The sequence below is a fragment of the Arachis ipaensis genome, chromosome B09 (genome assembly GCF_000816755.2).
Source record: "Arachis ipaensis cultivar K30076 chromosome B09, Araip1.1, whole genome shotgun sequence".
Taxonomy (NCBI): domain Eukaryota; kingdom Viridiplantae; phylum Streptophyta; class Magnoliopsida; order Fabales; family Fabaceae; genus Arachis; species Arachis ipaensis.
In genome coordinates, this window is record NC_029793.2 from 18,491,500 (window position 1) to 18,510,306 (window position 18,807).

The 18,807-nt window shown below is 35.4% G+C and overlaps 1 pseudogene; it reads left to right on the forward strand.

Annotated features, from left to right (window-relative positions):
- Nucleotides 1-1,545, forward strand: part of LOC107615192 — a 5,068-nt pseudogene extending 3,523 nt beyond the window's left edge.

Here is an 18,807-nt window from a genome sequence, read left to right on the forward strand (position 1 = left end):
TAATAGCATAAAAAAAATTAATCTAATTTAGTTTTATATATGAGTTAATAGTCAATTTCGTCCCTGAAAATCTCTATTATCTCTATTTTCGTCCTTGAAAGTCAAAATTAATCAAAATCGTCCTCCAAAGATACCTTACCTGATCACGTTCGTCCTTCCGTCATCTCCCTAGCTGAGTTGGCAAACGTTCGCTGACGTAGGCCGTTAATTGCCAAGGTGGCAAAGAACAAAAACGACGTCGTTTCGATAGAAAGCGTTCCTAGGGTTGAAACGTCGCCGTTTTCTCTTCAGAGGAGGGATTCAAACGTTCACCATGGCAGCACTTTCACCTTCTCCTTCTTCTCCTTCAACATGCCCCCATCGACTTCAACTATGTTAAGAGAGTTCCATGAAACCCTTCAACATGTGAGAATTTCCATTCTTTATCATCAAACTTGAGCAACTGTTGCACCTCGCTCTTATCTCTAATCGGAATAGGGTTCGCACAGTACCTTAAAGCAACCACAAATTTCAACCTCCCAAACCTTGAAACCTCAACCTCATGCGTCCATGATTTCCAGTCTCAGCTCAATTTCTTGTCTCTCCAAAACAACCTCGTTGACTTGTGCTTTGACCCTCACCAGTTCGTCATGTCCCGAAACGTCTGCGCAGAAATTGAAACCCTAACTAAAAGATTGGGACAAGAAGCTTGGTCAAATCACGCCTCTTGATACTAGTTGCAAACAAGACCTCGCTGATCTTTTGCTATGTGATATGTGTCTTACTGCGGGGTTTCAGGTGCAGCATAAACTTGTCTCCATTGATGGTAATGCTTCTCACTCTGAAAATTGTTTCAAATTTATTATTCTATATGCTGCTGTGTTTGTGAATCAGTATGGACCTGAAAGCAATGGTGCCATGAGTTGCATCTTTGGTATGTCATTTTACCTACAGGGTGGTGGTTCTGGTGGAAAAAGTCACCAGGATTTGATTTTTGGGTTAATTGGTGCTGGTGTTGCTTTGTTAGTTATGTCTTGTTTGTTAGGGGTTTATGTTTGGTATGATAGGAAGGTTAGGAGGAAGAAGCTTAATGATGATGCAATTCTCAACCAAGAATTTCATTGGCAGGGATGGATTTGGGCTTGTTTTCAAGGGGGTTTTGTCCGATGGTTCAGTCGTGGCGGTTAAGAGGATCTTGGAATCTGATTTTCAAAGGGATATGGAGTTTTGTAATGAGGTGGAGATTATTAGCAACCTGAAGCACCGAAATCTGGTGCCTCTTCGAGGCTGTTGTGTAGTGGATGATGATGATGATGAAAAATTTAATGACAGGGGAAGCCAGAGTTTTTGGTTTATGATTACATGCCGAATGGAAACCTTGAAGACCATCTGTTTCTGGTGAGTGAGCAGCAAAAGTTGAAATCGCTGACTTGGTCTTAAAGGAAGAGCATAATCTTGGATGTGGCAAAGGGGCTGGCTTATCTGTCTTGCGATGCATGTGTTCACGGTGATGTATTTATCATTCAAATTGGGATTAGGGTTCCAAGGACTAATTTGACGTCTTAAACAAGAGTTATCTTGTCATCAACAACATGCTACAGCGTGGCATTTGTCACCTTGGCAGTTAACGGTCCACGTCAGCGGACGTTTGCCAACTCAGCTAGGAAGATGACGGAAGGACGAACGTGATCAGGTAAGGTATTTTTGGAGGACGATTTTGATTAATTTTGACTTTCGGGGACGAAAATGGAGATCGAAGTATCTTTCAGTAGGGGTGGCAGGAGTACCCGAACCCGCGGGTACCCGACCCGCCCCAACCCGATCGGGGCGGGTTTAAACCCGACCCGGAGCGGGGCGGGTTTTGATCGGGGTGGGGCGGGGTCGGGGTCAGGGTAAACCCGCCCCGGAGTATATATATATATACCATTTTAATTTTCTAGGGTTTCTAATCCTCAATTCCTCACAGCCACCACTGTACTCATCTCATTTTTTCATTTACGCGTTTCTCTTCAACCCCAATTATATCATATATAAATTGTTTTTATATAATGAAAAAATAACACAAAAGGATAATTAAAAAATGGAAAAGTATATGGTACCAACATATTATCTGCCAATTTATGGCCAACAATGATTAGTTATTATATTTTAAACACATATATAAAGAGACACATCCAAAAAATATATTTATAAAGACACTTCTATTAAACACAGCTATAAAAAAGATATTTTTATTAGACACATTCACAAAGATACCTCTATTAAACATAATTATAAATAAGAGTTGGCAGATATTGACAGAAATGATGTTGGTAACGTAGCAAAATTGTTAAAAAATTCGTATAAAGTTCATTCCCGCATATAAATTTTTTTAGATCTGCCCTACACATTACACAATGTATCGAATAAGTAGCAGCTTATAAGAATTATTTTAAAAAACATTGAGTAACTTTGGCACCTTACTCTTCTAACGTATAATTTTCAAACAATTATTAATATATAAAATATTCATGTGATATTTTTTCATTAAAGTATACTAAAACAACCATTTTGATGATTTAATTATTTTAATATGACATTGTAGTAATTTAGATGAGGATATCTCTTCAAGATGAGAAAAGTTGAATCATATTTAAGCGTTATGGCTTAATTGGTTTTAATTTGAGCTAATCTTTTTTTTTTTTTTAAGCTACGATATGGGCATCTCATACAAACAAAATTTCAAACTTAGTCCTATTATTAATTTCTATCCTACAATATAACGACTAAATTTCTATTTTGCTTTCTGAGATTTACGTGATTATCTATTTTGGTCTTTGAAATTTAAAATTATCTATATTAGTTCTTCAAATTTAGGTCCGGACCTAACATGGTCTCTCGATTCTTTCTGGCAATGACTAGGCAAACAGAGTGTTGAGATGGCACCTTTCCTACCATGCTGGATGATGAGTAAACGACGTCGTTTATCCTTGGCGCTCAAACAAGTCAGAAACGTCATCCAAGTAAACAACTCTTTTATACAAGTCAGACTTTTGAGGCTCTACTACCAGTGGTGTCTACTTGAATGACGTTTCTGACTTGTTTGGGCGCCAAGGGTAAACGACGTCATTTACTCATCATCCAGCGTAGCAGGGAGGGTGCCATCTTAGTACTCCATTTGCCTAGTCATCGCCGAAAAGAGTTGAGAGATCACATTGGTGTCCGAACTTAAATCTAGAGGACCAGTATAAATAATTTTAAATTTTAAGGGCCAAAATAAATATATAATGGCATGAATCTGAGAGATCAAAATAAAAATTTAATCACAATATAACTATTTCATATGACTTTTTAATCACAAGTCAGGTAGTGAAATCAACAATTTAATATCATCACACCAAGGGGAATGCTAGGTAGACAATGATCTTGTTGAACAATATGAACAACGGGCCCTAAAAATTAGCCCAATTAGATTACTAACACAGTATATCCGTATACACCCCCTCCTCCAAATCTTAATCTTAATCATCTTAATTACTAACATCATAATCATCCCACCACTCCCCCTTTTTTGACCTAGCAGTAAAAACTTTTCTCCTTCCCCACTATTCAAACGATATTCAGGAAGTAGTAGCCTTCCCCTATCCCAAATTGAAACGGCATTGACAAAGGAGGACCTTCTCACATCCGGCGCTTCTTCTCTGCTGCATCCCGTCGTCCATCCTGCCCCTCGCCGAACCGACCATCCCCGGGGCGCCTCCATTGTGAAGACGAGCAGCAGCAGGCGAACCCCCCTGTCGCTGTCGCGTGGAAGTCTCCCAGCCGCCACCCACGTTGTCTTTTAACGTCCATCTCCCAAGGTTGAAGTCCCTGCATGTCCGTGCTGCTTGAGTCTTCCTCAGACAAAACCAAAGCAACCGTGGTGTGTGTTTGCTTGTCCCTATTGAGATCAGTTCCCCGATAGCCGTTTCTTCAAGGTTTAGATGTTCATAGTAATTTTTATGTTATGGTTGCATAGAAGGGTTTTGCTGCTTGTGGGAATTGCTGGGCGTGTTTGACTTCTTCAAGTGTTTGTTAACATAAGAAAACTGAAAAGAATAATGACCCGTACATATTGCCGAGGATCCGGTTTTTCGCGTCTTTTTTTTAATGGTTGACTGTATTTGGGTTTGTTTTGTCTCCGAGTAATAGTAAGTCAGCAATTGGTGTGAAGCACGTGCTTAAAATTTGTTGCTTTGTGAGTTGTTTAATCACTCTAAGTTGGATGGTCATTTCTATACATGAATGGATGGTTGAATTTTTTGCACGGTTGTTTGAAAATTGGTTGAGGATGTTAACTTTATTTTTTCTTTCAATACCTAACCTAAAAGGGTGTCACATTTGAATAACTGTTCAATTCTCTGATTATGCATATTTGATTTTGAAGAAATAGGTTTGAATTTTTATCCTGTTTGTTTATTTAAGGAAAAAATTGTAAGTATAATTTGGAATCAATTTACATTTGTCTAGTCTTAGCTGAAAGTGTATTTTACTTTTTCCTCACATGTCTACTTGCATTTGATGCGTTTGATTGGATAGAATCTAAATGACAGTAGTTTTGGCGTCATTGAGTTTGACCATGTAAAGACTCTATTTACATATTCATCAGCATATTTGACTACCATCACAATCAATATTTGGAAACATTCTAAATAAACCAACTTTAGACTTTAAAAATAGTAAGTAAGTCAGTATGAATGGTTTTTTTGACACTCCAGATCGAAATAAATAGTGCGTTGCCTTGAAGTTGCAAGTTAATTGGTCCTTTTGATTTTTTTAATACTTGCAGCGGAAAAATTATACTAGATGAATGTTTAAAGTTGAGCGTTGTGACATGATCTAAAGCATTTAGGAAGCAATTTCTATTGTTACTAATCTCTAGAGCCTGCCAAGCTGATTATATTATGACTTGTTTTGGTGACTTTCGTAATCAGAAGTTCAATTTTGACTACTACGCTTCCAAGAACCTTGTTTTACTTGAATTTTTTGTTATTTGCCTGTGTACTCATACTGCGCACGACTGTGGGTGTTCTGCGGTTGATTTTCATATTTTTTTTTTGAAATTACAGTAAAGATAGAAATATCACATGGTTCATGGATGCTTGGATTAAAGCGAACTGTATGAAATTTGATGGAGTTTAGGCTTGATATTTTAGAATTCTTTTTTTTATCTGGTTCTGGTTCATGTGATTGACTTTTAATTTCTATGAATTATGGATGTTTAATTTTGTAAGAAACGATGGATGCAAAAAAGCGATGGCTTTTAGTGGTGGCTTAACTAGATACGAGTTAAATTGGTTGTAAATACTATAGTTGCATAATGTTTGATGTCTACATATTTATGACTTTATTATTTTTGATCATGGATGTTGTAAAGACTCGTGTTAAAATTTTAAGAATTTAATACATAGTTATATAGAAATAATGCTTTTTATGCGTGTGAAATTCGGTTCTGAATTTTATGGAAGACTAATTATAATGGCGAAAAAAATTGTGTATATGATTCTGAAATTCAGTTTGTCTTATTCGTTTGTATTTTTTCATCACCCTCACAATGAAAATACCATACAGATATGCTTCGGGCAATGAGACTGGAGATTATGGAGGATATTATCATGGGAGCACACAATGGATCCATTGAAAAGGTGCGAACTTTGTTGGACCGAAATGAAGAACGTGTATGCCACAACCGTACAAGAAACAAGAAAAAGGAGGTTAAATCACCTTTCATAGCACCAAGCACTAGGACATTGATGAACCTGTGAGGAAGAACCGGAATCGGAGAAAGCAATAGGTGTACCTAGAGCCCGTTTGGAAAGTAGCAGAAGCTACTTTTTTTTAACTTTTAAATTATGAAAAGTCACAATAAAAAAGCTAAAAAACAATAACAAAATATACATTGACACACATTTCATATTCATTTTTTATTTTCACCTACCATATCATGCACAATAAAACAACAAATACTAACTATACAATAATTTCTTTTGCATTGCCATCAAGATTATTGTGAATTAGAATTTTAATATCCATTCTCTTTAAAAAAAATTGTATTTTTTGAGTTATTTATCCAAATACTACAACTTTAAAATAAGTACTTTTATAACTAAAATTCAACACAAAATAACTTATTTATAAGTTGCTATTAATAAAAGTCCTTCCACTTTAAACTCTTTTTCCGAAAGAGCTTATTTAAGTTGTTAACCCAAATTGGACCTTTGTCTTAAGACCACAAATACATTTTTCACATTGTTTACGTATTTTCGTGGTGGAGTTTTGTTATAACAGAAAGGATAAATTTCCATGGTGAATAACATTTTTAGTTCTCTAACTACTTTGATTCTGTTTTAAGATATTAGCAAAGCGTAAAAGCTATTAGTTAAGAATAACCATCCACTATCATATGGAATCGAACATACAGCCTCTACTATTTGTTACTATTTACACACTACACCAAGACTCTTCTAAATAACCATTTGGGTGACAATAGAGATAACCATCTATTAGCCTATAGAATCGAATATCCAGCCTTTATTACTTGTAACTGACCACATACTCTACACCAAGACTATTACGAATAACCATTTGGGTACCAATAAAAATAATCATCTGCTATCCTATTGAATCGAACATTTATATTAAAATACTTGCAACTGATCACACACACTACACCCAGATTATTTGAAATAACTATCTGGGTAACAAAAGAAATAACCATTCGCTTTCCTATTAAATCGAACATCTAGTTTATAATACTTTTAACGAATCACACACACTACACCCAAACTATTCAAAATAACCATCTGGGTAACAAAAGAAATAAACATTCGCTATCCTATTAAATCGAATATCCAGTTTAACATAATTGTAACTAATTATACACACCACACCAAGGCCATTACAAAATAATCATGTGGGTACCAATACCTAAACTATTCAAAATAACCATCTGGGTAACAAAAGAAATAAACATTCGCTATCCTATTAAATCGAATATCCAGTTTAACATAATTGTAACTAATTATACACACCACACCAAGGCCATTACAAAATAACCATGTGGGTACCAATAGAAATAACCATCTGCTACGCTATTGAATCGAAACCAACTTTCTTTGTATATGTTGCATAAAAATCCTAAGCCAGTTTCAAATGCTCAAACCGCATCCTAACTCTTGGTATTTCATCTTCGGCAAGGCAACTATGATCCGGTAACTGCGAATCAGTTCAAAACAGACATCATTCGATGAATATGAGGATTAATGGTCAATTCAAATATGCGGTTCACGAAAAAACAACAATATACTAGAGACTAAACCTCATCAACAAGATCCGTGTCATCACTTCTAGTAATGTTCGTACATTCTATGACCTACAATCAAACGTACACAAACTAATTAGATAGCGTACTATTAAACAAGTTTCAACTAAAAAGATTTTATTAATACTTTTTTCAAAAATATCATTAAAAATTTATTACTATACATAACTTACAAGAAATAATAACAATGAAAAGTGTACTCATAAAAAATCTCACCTAATTAGTTAGGCTTATATTAAGTATTTATATAGAGCATGCATGGATCTTCCACAACTGAATCGCACCTACACAACCTAAAAGCAAGTCCATTTCTATGCTTGGAAAAGTAAAAAAGCTCATTATTTCTTCTTGGATGTGAATGATACACTCCTGTTCTCCATTTTCGTTTCTTCAATTCCTTCTTTGCCAATCCTCTCTTATTTCTTCTTTTTCTTATTTGTTTATTAATTAATTTATTTTTCTTATAGTAGTAATCAGTGTTGCATGTATTGTGGACTTGCTAATTAGAATTCTGGGGCCTTTGAGTACTATATTGTATATTATGCACAACTGTACATATATTTTCTAGCAATATTATATAGCGTGGAAAAATAAAAAAGAATGCAAAAATAAAAAACACATTTAGTGAGCATCCAAAATGAACAGTATCTTCACTTAGAGCATATTTCCATCTATGAAGTGAGTTGTGACCAAATTTGTTTGTGCATGCATGGCATGAAAGCATAAGGATGTGAATTTAAAATAATCTAATGGCAACCATGTGGAATGTTTAAAACATACATGAATAGGTAGTTTCATTCAATTCACTTAACTAAACATGATATGCACTTCTTAAATTACACTAATCAAATAACAAAATTTAAAATTTTAAACCAATTTGGTGATTAAACAAAACTAATAATCAAGTGCCTTGTCAAAACTCAATCTAAACATCATTAAAAATAGCATAATATTACACAATTCTGAATTACAACGCCTAAAGATAACAAAATTTAAAACAAATGCTGGCCAAACATAAGAATTAAACAAAAAGTTTCACTCAGGCATTTCATCGAGCATATGGTGTGCACAATATGTAAACAGGGATTTTAAACTCAATTTAAGCAATCAATCCAGAAAAATCAGCTATCAAACATTTTGGAATCCAAAAAGTATCAATCCATTAATCTAAGCTTAATCTAAACACTAAAAGCAAAATAAAAAATTAGTTAAAATAAATAAACGAAAGAACACGGGTAGGAGGAAGCATGGAACCTGTGTTGGTGAAAGGGAAAGAATGGAAAGAGAGGGGTAGCAGACGCGGTGTTGCAGTAGCATAGAGCTCAGCTGCTGCTGGGGTTTCTCGTCGGGGTTGGGCTTTGCATAGAGAACAGGGGTAGCGTACAGGGGATTGAGGAGAAATGGAGAAAGAGGAAAGAAAAAGAGAAGAGAGGGAAGAGAGAGGAGGTAGGCAACGGTGGTCGCCGGTGGTGATGGCGGTGGTGTTGAACGGAGGGTTGGGGTTGGGTTCAGAGTGCAGAAGAGAAAAGGGTCAAGCGAGAGGAAGATAAGATGAGAGGCTAGTTGCAGAGTTTCAATTCACCAATGTGAAAACCCTGATTTTTTTTAATTTGAAAAATAATTATTATTAGAATTTAATTAATCAAACCATTAATTACATTTAGGATTAATTTACTTTTTTAACCCCATTATTTACATTGTTCGCTAATGTTATTGTTCACCTATACTTTTTTCTTACACCAAATACTCAATTATCTATAAAACAAATAACCATTACATCGTACTCATTTTATAGGTCAACTCATAAGTCCCATCTTAGTAGCAAGCCACCTAAAATTTTAGGTTCAATAAAGTCAAATTAGTAGTTCAAATTTCAAACATGTGTTCTAAGATTTTTTTTTGTTTCATTCAACTCTTAAAAAAAGGTAAAATAATACTTAAATTCTTAAAAATTTATATTTTAAATACATTAGTCTCTAAAAAGGAGTATCAATAAATTTTTTTAAAATAATAAATGTAGATACGTTAGTTTAAATTATAACTTTTCACTCTAATTATAGGAGATAATTTAAGGATATTATGCCTACATTTATTATTTTAAAGGACTTTATTGATACTTATTTTTTGGGTAAAGTATATTTTTTGCTCTTAAAGTTTGACAAAAGTTTTAAAAATATTCCTAAATTTTATTTTGTTTCAATTTTGTCCCAAAAATTTTCGATTTGCATCAAATATACCCCTGACGGCTAATTTTTCAAAAAATTTAAAACCAATTCAACAACAATTTCAGAAGAAAAGCCGTCCACATTTGTTATTTTAAAATATTTTATTGATACTTTTTTTAAAGACTAATTTATCTAAAATATAAATTCTCAGATATTTATTTGTTATTTTATTCTTTAAAATATATTTACTCATTCCACAAATTTTACTACAAATGAAGAGAGAGCATAGTCATGTAATAATGAAAAATTCTATTTTGCAATAAAAGGTGAAGATTGCAATTTTTATAGTATATCATGTCGTACACACTCTCTCTTAAAAAATTAGTTGTAATTTTTACTTTTCATCCAACTTCACTCATAACTAAAAAAATTTCTATGCAATGTGCAACAATATGATTTAACAACATGTGTGAGAGTAATGACGTGTTAGACAATGGCATGTGCCATGTTGATAGAGACAGTGGTTCCACGTATCAAAACATGATTTATCTGTGCCACTTTGTTAGGTTAAGCATGACTTAGTTTAAATAAAGTAATTTAACAAACTTAGATATTCTTGACACTTTTTCAGATATCAAAATATTGAGCTAAGAAGTTAACTAACATAATTGATGATGACAAATATTAGATTATTAGACTAATTACCTAATTAGTTTTTGATTATTTTGGTTTAGTGATGCAGGCCAAAAATCAATACAACAGCAGTCCAATTAGATGGAAAATAAGAAACAAGGCTGGTGGGCTATAAATCAATAAACAGCCCAAAAGGATTCAAAACAATGAAACGAGCTGAGCCAAAGAAATCAAACGGGTTGCTTGATGGATACCCGATCCAAGCCCAACAAGCAAGCATTTCCCTCCAGTTTGCTTTTATCAAAAGCTACGCTCATTTTTCCTGTCTTCAGTTAGAACTCAGAGAGAGAAAGAGAAAGCTTAGTCCCTAAGTTATTCACTAAAGTAGCAAGAAAGAGAAGGTTAAGCAAAAAGGTTAAAGTCTAATCACCCACATCAAACTGTATCAAGAAGTCAGAAGCTAAAAGGTGATTTCATTTCCTTATACATGCATCAAATCTTCTTCTCTTCATCTTCAACATTCTGCCTATCCTTTCTGGGTTACATGAGAAAGATGATCTCTGCTCTTCACTGCTGTGCATCTACGGTCATAAGTGTGTCTTGGGGACTAAGTTATTTTTCAATGGCCAAGATCTGGGTTTATCATTGAAGATGTCTGTTTCTGTTGTTATGTGGGTTTTGGTCAACAAGAGAAGGATAGAACCAAAGTACCTATTTTGAGGATTAATAAAAAAAGTGAGCTGGTGAGTTGGTGAAGCACAAAGCTCGAGAGTTGACCTAGGGAGAGCAACTCAGCAACATGCAAGGAGATACAAAAGAAGTTGGCTCACCATCAGAAGCCAAGGAGAGATAACCAGTATTCTTGAGGTGTATGTTCTGAGAAGAGCTCTGATGAGCGAATAATTTATACCCTTTTTGGCATTATTTTTACATAGTTTTTAGTATATTTTAGTTACTTTTTATTATATTTTTATTAGTTTTTATTCAAAAATCACATTTCTAGACTTTACTATGAGTTTGTGTATTTTTCTGTGATTTCAGGTATTTTCTGGCTGAAATTGAGGGATCTGAGCAAAAATCTGATTTAGAGGCTGAAAAAGGACTGCAGATGCTATTGGATTCTGACCTTTCTTCACTCGAAGTGGATTTTCTAGAGCTACAGAAGCCCAATTGGCACGCTCTCAATTGCGTTGGAAAGTAGATATCTTGGGCTTTTCAGCAATATATAATAATCCATACTTTACCCGAGATTTGATGGCCCAAACTGGTGTTCAAACGCCCACCAGAGATCCTTTTCTGGCATAAAACGCCAGAACTGGAGTTAAACGCCCAAACTGGCACCCAAGCTGGCGTTTAACTCCAAGAGTGGCCTATGCACGTGAAAGCTTCAATGCTCATCCCAAGCACACACCAAGTGGACCCCAGAAATGGATTTCTGCACTATCTGCACTTAGTTACTTATTTTTTGTAATCCTTAGTAACTAGTTTAGTATAAATAGCACTTTTTACTATTGTATTCAGATCTCTGGATGTTTAGTCCTTAGACATTGGAGGCTGGCCACACGGCCATGCTTAGACCTTTTTTACTTATGTATTTTCTACGGTGGAGTTTCTACACCCCAAAGATTATGGTGTGGAGCTCTGCTGTTTTTCATGAATTAATGCAAGTACTATTGTTTTTCTTTCAATTCATGCCTACTTCTTATCCAAGATATACTTTCGTACTTAATCCAGTTAAGTCAGAATGAATGGGTGACCCGTGACAATCACCCAATCTTCGTTACTCGCTTAGCCAAGATCCGCGTGCCTGACAACCACAAAGCGGTCTACATGATGTTCAACGTAGTCATTGAATGACAGCCAGAGTATATTCTCTTGGGTCTCTGATCTGCGATTCGCATTGTCTCTCCTGACAACAGAGCATCCGAATCTAAGATCAGAACCTTCGTGGTATAGGCTAGAACCAATTGGTAGCCATTCCTGAGATCCGAAAAGTCTAAATCTTGTCTGTGGTATTCTGAGTAGGATCTGGGAAGGGATGATTGTGACGAGCTTCAAACTTACGAATGTTGGCCACAGTGACAGTGTGCAAAAGGATAAGGGTCCTATTCCGATGCTAGTGAGAACCGATAGATGATTAGCCGTGCGGTAGCTGTACCTGGTATTTTTCATCCGAGGCGAGAAATCCGACAGTTGATTAACCGTGCAGAGATCGTACCTGGTATTTTTCATCCGAGAGGATCATACAGCTTGCCATGGAAGGGAGCACGTATGATTGAAAGAAGGCAATAGGAAAGCAGAGGTTCAGAAGCAACAAAGCATCTCCAAACGCTTATCTGAAATTCCCACCAATGAATTACATAAGTACCTTTATTTTATTTTATGTTTTATTTATCTTTTAATTATCAAAACCCCATAACCATTTGAATTCGCCTGACTGAGATTTACAAGATGACCATAGCTTGCTTCAAGCCGACAATCTCCGTGGAATTGACCCTTACTCACGTAAGGTATTACTTGGACGACCCAGTGCACTTGCTGGTTAGTTGTGCGGAATTGTGAAAAGTGTGAATCACAATTTCGTGCACCAAGCTCTCTGAAGAAGTTCATCTACTTGGACAGTGCTTCCTAGTCAAAGGAGCATTCCGCCAGAATGAAGAACTGAATCAGAGGCTAGCAAATCTGGTTTATCACATAGCAAAGAGGCTGTTGAAGCATCAATATCCTTCATGTTTTATAGATTTTAATTTTCTTTTTATTGTTTATCTTTCTGAAATTTTTTGAGGTAAAAGGCTGAATGAGAGAGTCATTGAAAGAGCCTAAGAGTGGAAAGAGGCAGAGAGATACACATGAGAGAAAAGCCTAAAGTCATTTCAGATTTTTTTAGGTGAGTTTGTGTCTTGTATCTTGTACCTGTGAGGTACCCCTTTCTCAGTTGGATTAGCACTAAGAGTGAATAGTTAGGTATTAGCATAACCAAGTCAAGTTAGGTTAGAACTTGAGTGTAAAAGGATTGTGTCAATGCTATGGAATTGGTGTATGTAATACTTTAACTATAGTGGAAATTCTACCACTACTGTGGTGGAGACTGGACAAAGGTTGCATTGCACAAAGACAACCGAACCAGGATACATGATAGTGTCAGCTTCTCTCTTCCCTGCTCTGTTCTATTTTTTGATATTAATGAGACAAAATAAAATTGTCTCATAAATTTTCCGCTGCTGAGTTCAAAAAGATTCAGATTACATGTTAGTTTAAAAGGGTTATTTCAGTAACTTAAAAGAAGGTCATAGATTCAACCCTCCCTTCTCTAAGCCTTCTACAACCTTCAATTGGTATCTAGAGCCAAGGTCTCAAGAATCAAGCTTCACCGCTTGGAGCAAAGATCCAATGGCGAACAACTTGGGCACAACCATAACTGCCTATACTCTAACTGAAGGCCAGTCAAACAACAGGCCACCCTTCTTCAACGGGAAGAATTATGCCTACTGGAAAGAGAGGATGAGGAACTTCATTCAATCCATTGACTACAATATATAGAAGATTGTTGTGAGAGGCCCCAATATTCCAACAAAAACAAGTGCTGACAGAGTGGTGACTCCAAAAGAAGAAGCTGAATGGAATGAGGACGACAAGAAGAAGATGGAGCTGAATGCTAAAGCCATCAACCTTCTTCACTGTGCTATCAGCTTTGAAGAGTACCGAAAGGTGTCTAGATGCAAGACAGCCAAAGAAATCTAGGAAAAACTTCAGGTTACACACGAAGACACTAAACAACTCAAAGAAACGAGGATTGATATGCTGTAAAAAGAGTACGAGATGTTTAATATGAAGGATGGAGAAAGCATTGATGAAGTGTTTGAGAGATTCTCAATCATAATCAACAACCTTGATGCTATGGGTACAAACTACTCAGAACAAACCCTAGTGAGAAAACTTTTTAGAAGCCTCACAAAAGAATGGGAAAACACTGCCACTGTCCTAGCCGAGTATAACCTATGATGATTTGAGAGAAAAACTCCTTGCCTATGAAACCACACACACAAACACGAACTCAAAGAAAAAGGGAATATCCCTCAAGTCAAAAATAGAATCAAAAGAGAGTGAGTCTAGTGATGGTATTTCAGATGATGAGCTTATGTTTTTTGTTAGGAAATTTAGAAGGATGATGAAGAACAAGAGCAAGTACAAAGGTTCAAGATCAAAGGAATACAAGATGGACTTGAGCAAGGTGACTTGTCATCATTGCAAAGAGGCTAGACATTTCAAGCTAAACTGTCCGAAGCTCAAGAAGGAGGACAAAGGAAAGAAAGAAAAGAAGAGAGTGCTCATGGCAGCTTGGGAGGATCTTGAGAATGACTCCAATGAGGAAGAAGATTCTGAAGGTGAAGATAAAATCTACTTCATGGCTGGTAACAATCATCTTGATGAGGTAAATTACTATGACTTGTCTATAGATGATTTACATGCTATAATTGATGATCTTACAATAAACACCTCAAAACTGTTGGATAAGTACAATAGATGCAGATCTGAAAAAGATGTATTAAAAGCTAAAAATGATTTTTTAAGAGAAAAGGTGAAGGAAACTGAATGTGCTTTGGATATTATTGAAGAAAATAAATTTCTAAAATCTGAACTTGAAAAACTTAAAGGAAAGCACATTGTGGATCCTTCTCAAGAGCTAATTGCTGAAAATGAAAGATTAAATAAAATGATTAAAAGGCTGAATGGTGACTTAGCAAAATTTGCTCAAAGTTCTAGTAGCTTGGACAAATTACTTGCAAGTCAAAGACCACTGTTTGAAAAATCTGGTTTGGGTTATGTAACCAAGGAAAGTGGAGTTTTTGATGATTCCCTATGAAATTTGTAGCTTCTTCATCAAAAACCAAATTCAATTCCAGCAAAATTGGTCTTGGATATATTCCCACACATGAGGAGAAATTTGATGAATTTTATACTAGTGGAATGAGCTATCATCAAAAACCAAACCTACATCAAACAGGTCAGGTTTGGGATACACTTCGAATAATGAGGTTACTTTCAAAAATCCACCATTTTACAACAAAACCTCACATTCGAAAGGCCCAAAAGCTTTCAAAAATTCTGGATGGAATACTTTTACTAAAAGGAACAATTACAATAAAAATCAATTTGTCAAAAGAAAAATACCTCCTCCAAAAACCAGAAAATTCCAGTCTTTTAATCATTTCTAGCAAAATAAATCATCTCAATTTCAACAATATGCATTAGATAATCACTGTTTTAATTGCAAAAAATTTGGTCACTCATATCTACAATGCTTCATTGAAAAAAGAATTGTAGGAAACCAAATTTACAATGTTGTGTGTGATTTCAAGGCACTTGGGCAACCAAGATGGATTAACTTCAAAGGATCCAAATTAATTTGGATACCTAAGGTTACTTGAAGTTTTTATTGCAGATTTGCCTAGCATCCAAAAACAAAAGGGATATGTGGTACTTGGATAGCGGATGCTCAAGGCACATGATTGGAAGGTCAACTTTTTTCATCAAACTAAACAAGTATGATGGAGGTTTTGTGACCTTTGGAGATGATGGTAAAGGTAAAATAGTGGCTGTTGGAAAAGTAGGTAATAATCACCCCACTTTCATTGATGATGTCTTTTTGGTAAATGATTTGAGGCACAACCTTTTGAGTATAAGTCAACTTTTTGATCTAGGATATTTAGTGACTTTCAAAAGACTTGAATATTGTGTGGTAAATAAAAATACCAATGAAGTACTTTTTGTTGCTAAGCATTGCAATAATGTGTATGGACTTACCCTTGATGAACTAAAGGATAAAAATGTAGCTTGTTTTCATTCTAAAGAATCTGAAAAGTGGCTATGGCACAAGAGAATAGGTCATGCAAGTATGTTTCAAATAAACAAACTTGTAAAGAAAGTTTTAGTAATAGGTCTTCCTTTGATAAGGTTTGACAAAGACATCACTTGTGATGCTTGCCAAATGGAAAAACAAACAAAAAGTTCATTCAAGTCAAAGGAAGACATCTCTACTAAAAGGCCACTTGAATTGCTACATATTGATTTATTTGGTCCAACAAGAACTCAAAGCTTAGGTGGTAAATATTATGGTTTAGTGATTGTGGATGACTATACTAGGTTTGGTTGGGTTTTATTTCTTGCACACAAAAATGAAGCCTTTTTGGCCTTGAAGCTTTTAGCAAGAAAATTCAAAATGAAAAGGATTTAAAGATCTCTTCTATAAGAAGTGATCATGGAATTGAATTTGAAAATCATTTGTTTGAATCCTTTTGTGAGGAATTTAGAATATCTCACAACTTCTCTTGTCCAAGAACACCACAACAAAATGGTGTTGTGGAAAGAAGAAATATAAGTATTCAAGAAATGACAAGAGCTATGCTTTGTGAGAGCAATGTTCCAAAATTCCTTTAGGCTGAAGCGGTTAACACGGCTTGCCACATTTTGAATAGAACCATCATAAGAAAATTTTTGAAGAAAACTCCTTATGAACTTTGGAAAGGTTACCCACCAAACTTGGACTACTTGCATCTTTGGATGCAAATGCTTTGTTCTTAATAACAAAGATAATTTGGGGAAATTTGATCCAAAGGCATATGAGTGTTTATTTGTAGGATATTCCACAACTAGTAAAGCATATAGGGTTTATCATCAAGATGCTAGGATAATTGAGGAGTCCAAACATGTTACATTTTGTGATACTAATTTGGTTCAAAGTATTTTGGAAGACTGTGATGCAGGGAATCAAGCTCAAAAGGATGATAAAACTGCACAAAATCATGAAAATGAAAATTTTGGACAAGCTGAACCAGAAACTGCAGTTGTTAAAAATTTAAGAGACAATTCCATTTTGTCTCATGAATCTGAAGGAGATCCTAAAACCACCAGCTCCCTTGATCCCTTGGTGATTGAATATGCCTCCAAGTCCACCAGACCTCGTGAATGGAGATTCTTGAAGAATTATCCTGAGGAATTCGTCATTGGGGACGTCTCTCACGGGGTTAAAACTCGGTCTTCAACTAGAAAGGTAAATAAAGGAACCAACATTGCCCTTCTCTCTCAAATGGAGCCTCAAAATGTCAAGGAAGCCCTTGATGACCCTTCTTGGGGAAAGGCAATGGAAGATGAGCTTCATGAGTTTGAGAAGAACTAAGTGTGGACATTGGTTCCAAGGCCGAATGGAAAGAAAGTGACTAGCACCAAGTGGATTTTTCGGAACAAGCTAGGAGAGATGATAAATCACTATTTTATGGTTTATCTTGTGCTCAATTGAGTGGTTTTTATCAAGTCCTTACCCACTTATTCATACAAATTGCATGGTTTTACACTTCCTTCCTAGTTTTGTTTTATGGTTGAAAACTTGCTTCCTAAGCCCTTTAATTTGTATATTTTAATTTTCCTTTATACCATTCGATGTCGTGATCTGTGTGTTCAGTGTTTCAGACCTTATAGGGCACGAATGGCTTAGAGGATGGAGAGGAAGCTTACAAAAATGGAAGGAGCACAAGAAATAAAGGAGACAACCAGCGAGCATCGACGCGCACGCTTGGCTCACGCGTGCGCGTGACTTGAAGATCTGCATAGTGACACACGCGCATACCTGACGTGTGCGTGTGGATTGGATTTTTGCACGACGACGCGTGCGCGTGCCTGACACGCCCGCGTAAAACGCGAAGATGACCAGCAACGCGTACGCGTGGACCACGCGTACGCGTGACATGCGCAATCTGCAGAAATAACAGAAAATGCTGGGGGCGATTTCGGGCAGAGTTTGGACCCAGTTTCTGGCCCAGAAATACAGACTAGAGCTAGGGGACATGCAGAGACTCAAGACACATTCTCATTAGCATAGTTTTAGATTTTTAGATTGGAATCTTAGAGAGAAATTACTCTTCCTCTAGGTTTTCTACACATTCATATTTTTATAGTTTTATGCTTTTGCTTTGGATATTGAGGAGAGTCATTACCTCCATTGAAGATATTATTCTAGTTTGTTTCCTTATTCCCTTACTCTTCCATATTCTTAAGGTGAGTTCTATGATGTAGAAGGAAGATTCCTTCTATACATATATATTTGTGCTGTCAAAAGGATTGTGAGACAAGTGTATAGAGAGAGTGTGGTTAAAGGTAAACTCTGTCCATGATAACTGACATGCTTCATGTTGACATCAATGTCACGTGATAGTGGTATACTGATATATAGAGTAAGCTAGTTAATTGTATTTATTATAATTAATTATTAAAAATAAGCTGGTTAATATTGCATTTATTATAATTAATTATTAAAAATGATATTAGACTTGGTTGTAGTTGTATTTTTTGTTTAAACTATTTTGAGAAAGTAAAAATAAATTTTGATTATGGATTAACCTATTGATCCCAATATATTTTTGTCCTATGAAATTTTGAGCGTGTATTTTTGTGAATTGTTAAGCTTGCAAAAGGATTATATGTACTCATCAAAATAACTCCACTAAACTCACATAAAATTCATACTCTCTTTTTTTTATGAATTAATTTCTTTTATTCACACATGAAAAATTAAACTTAACTCCCAAATATTTATTAATAACTACTTATTTTAATATGTGTATATAATTATATATTCATATATAAATATATATTTAATTATTTATATATAAATAAATTAATATCTTTTTCAAAGTA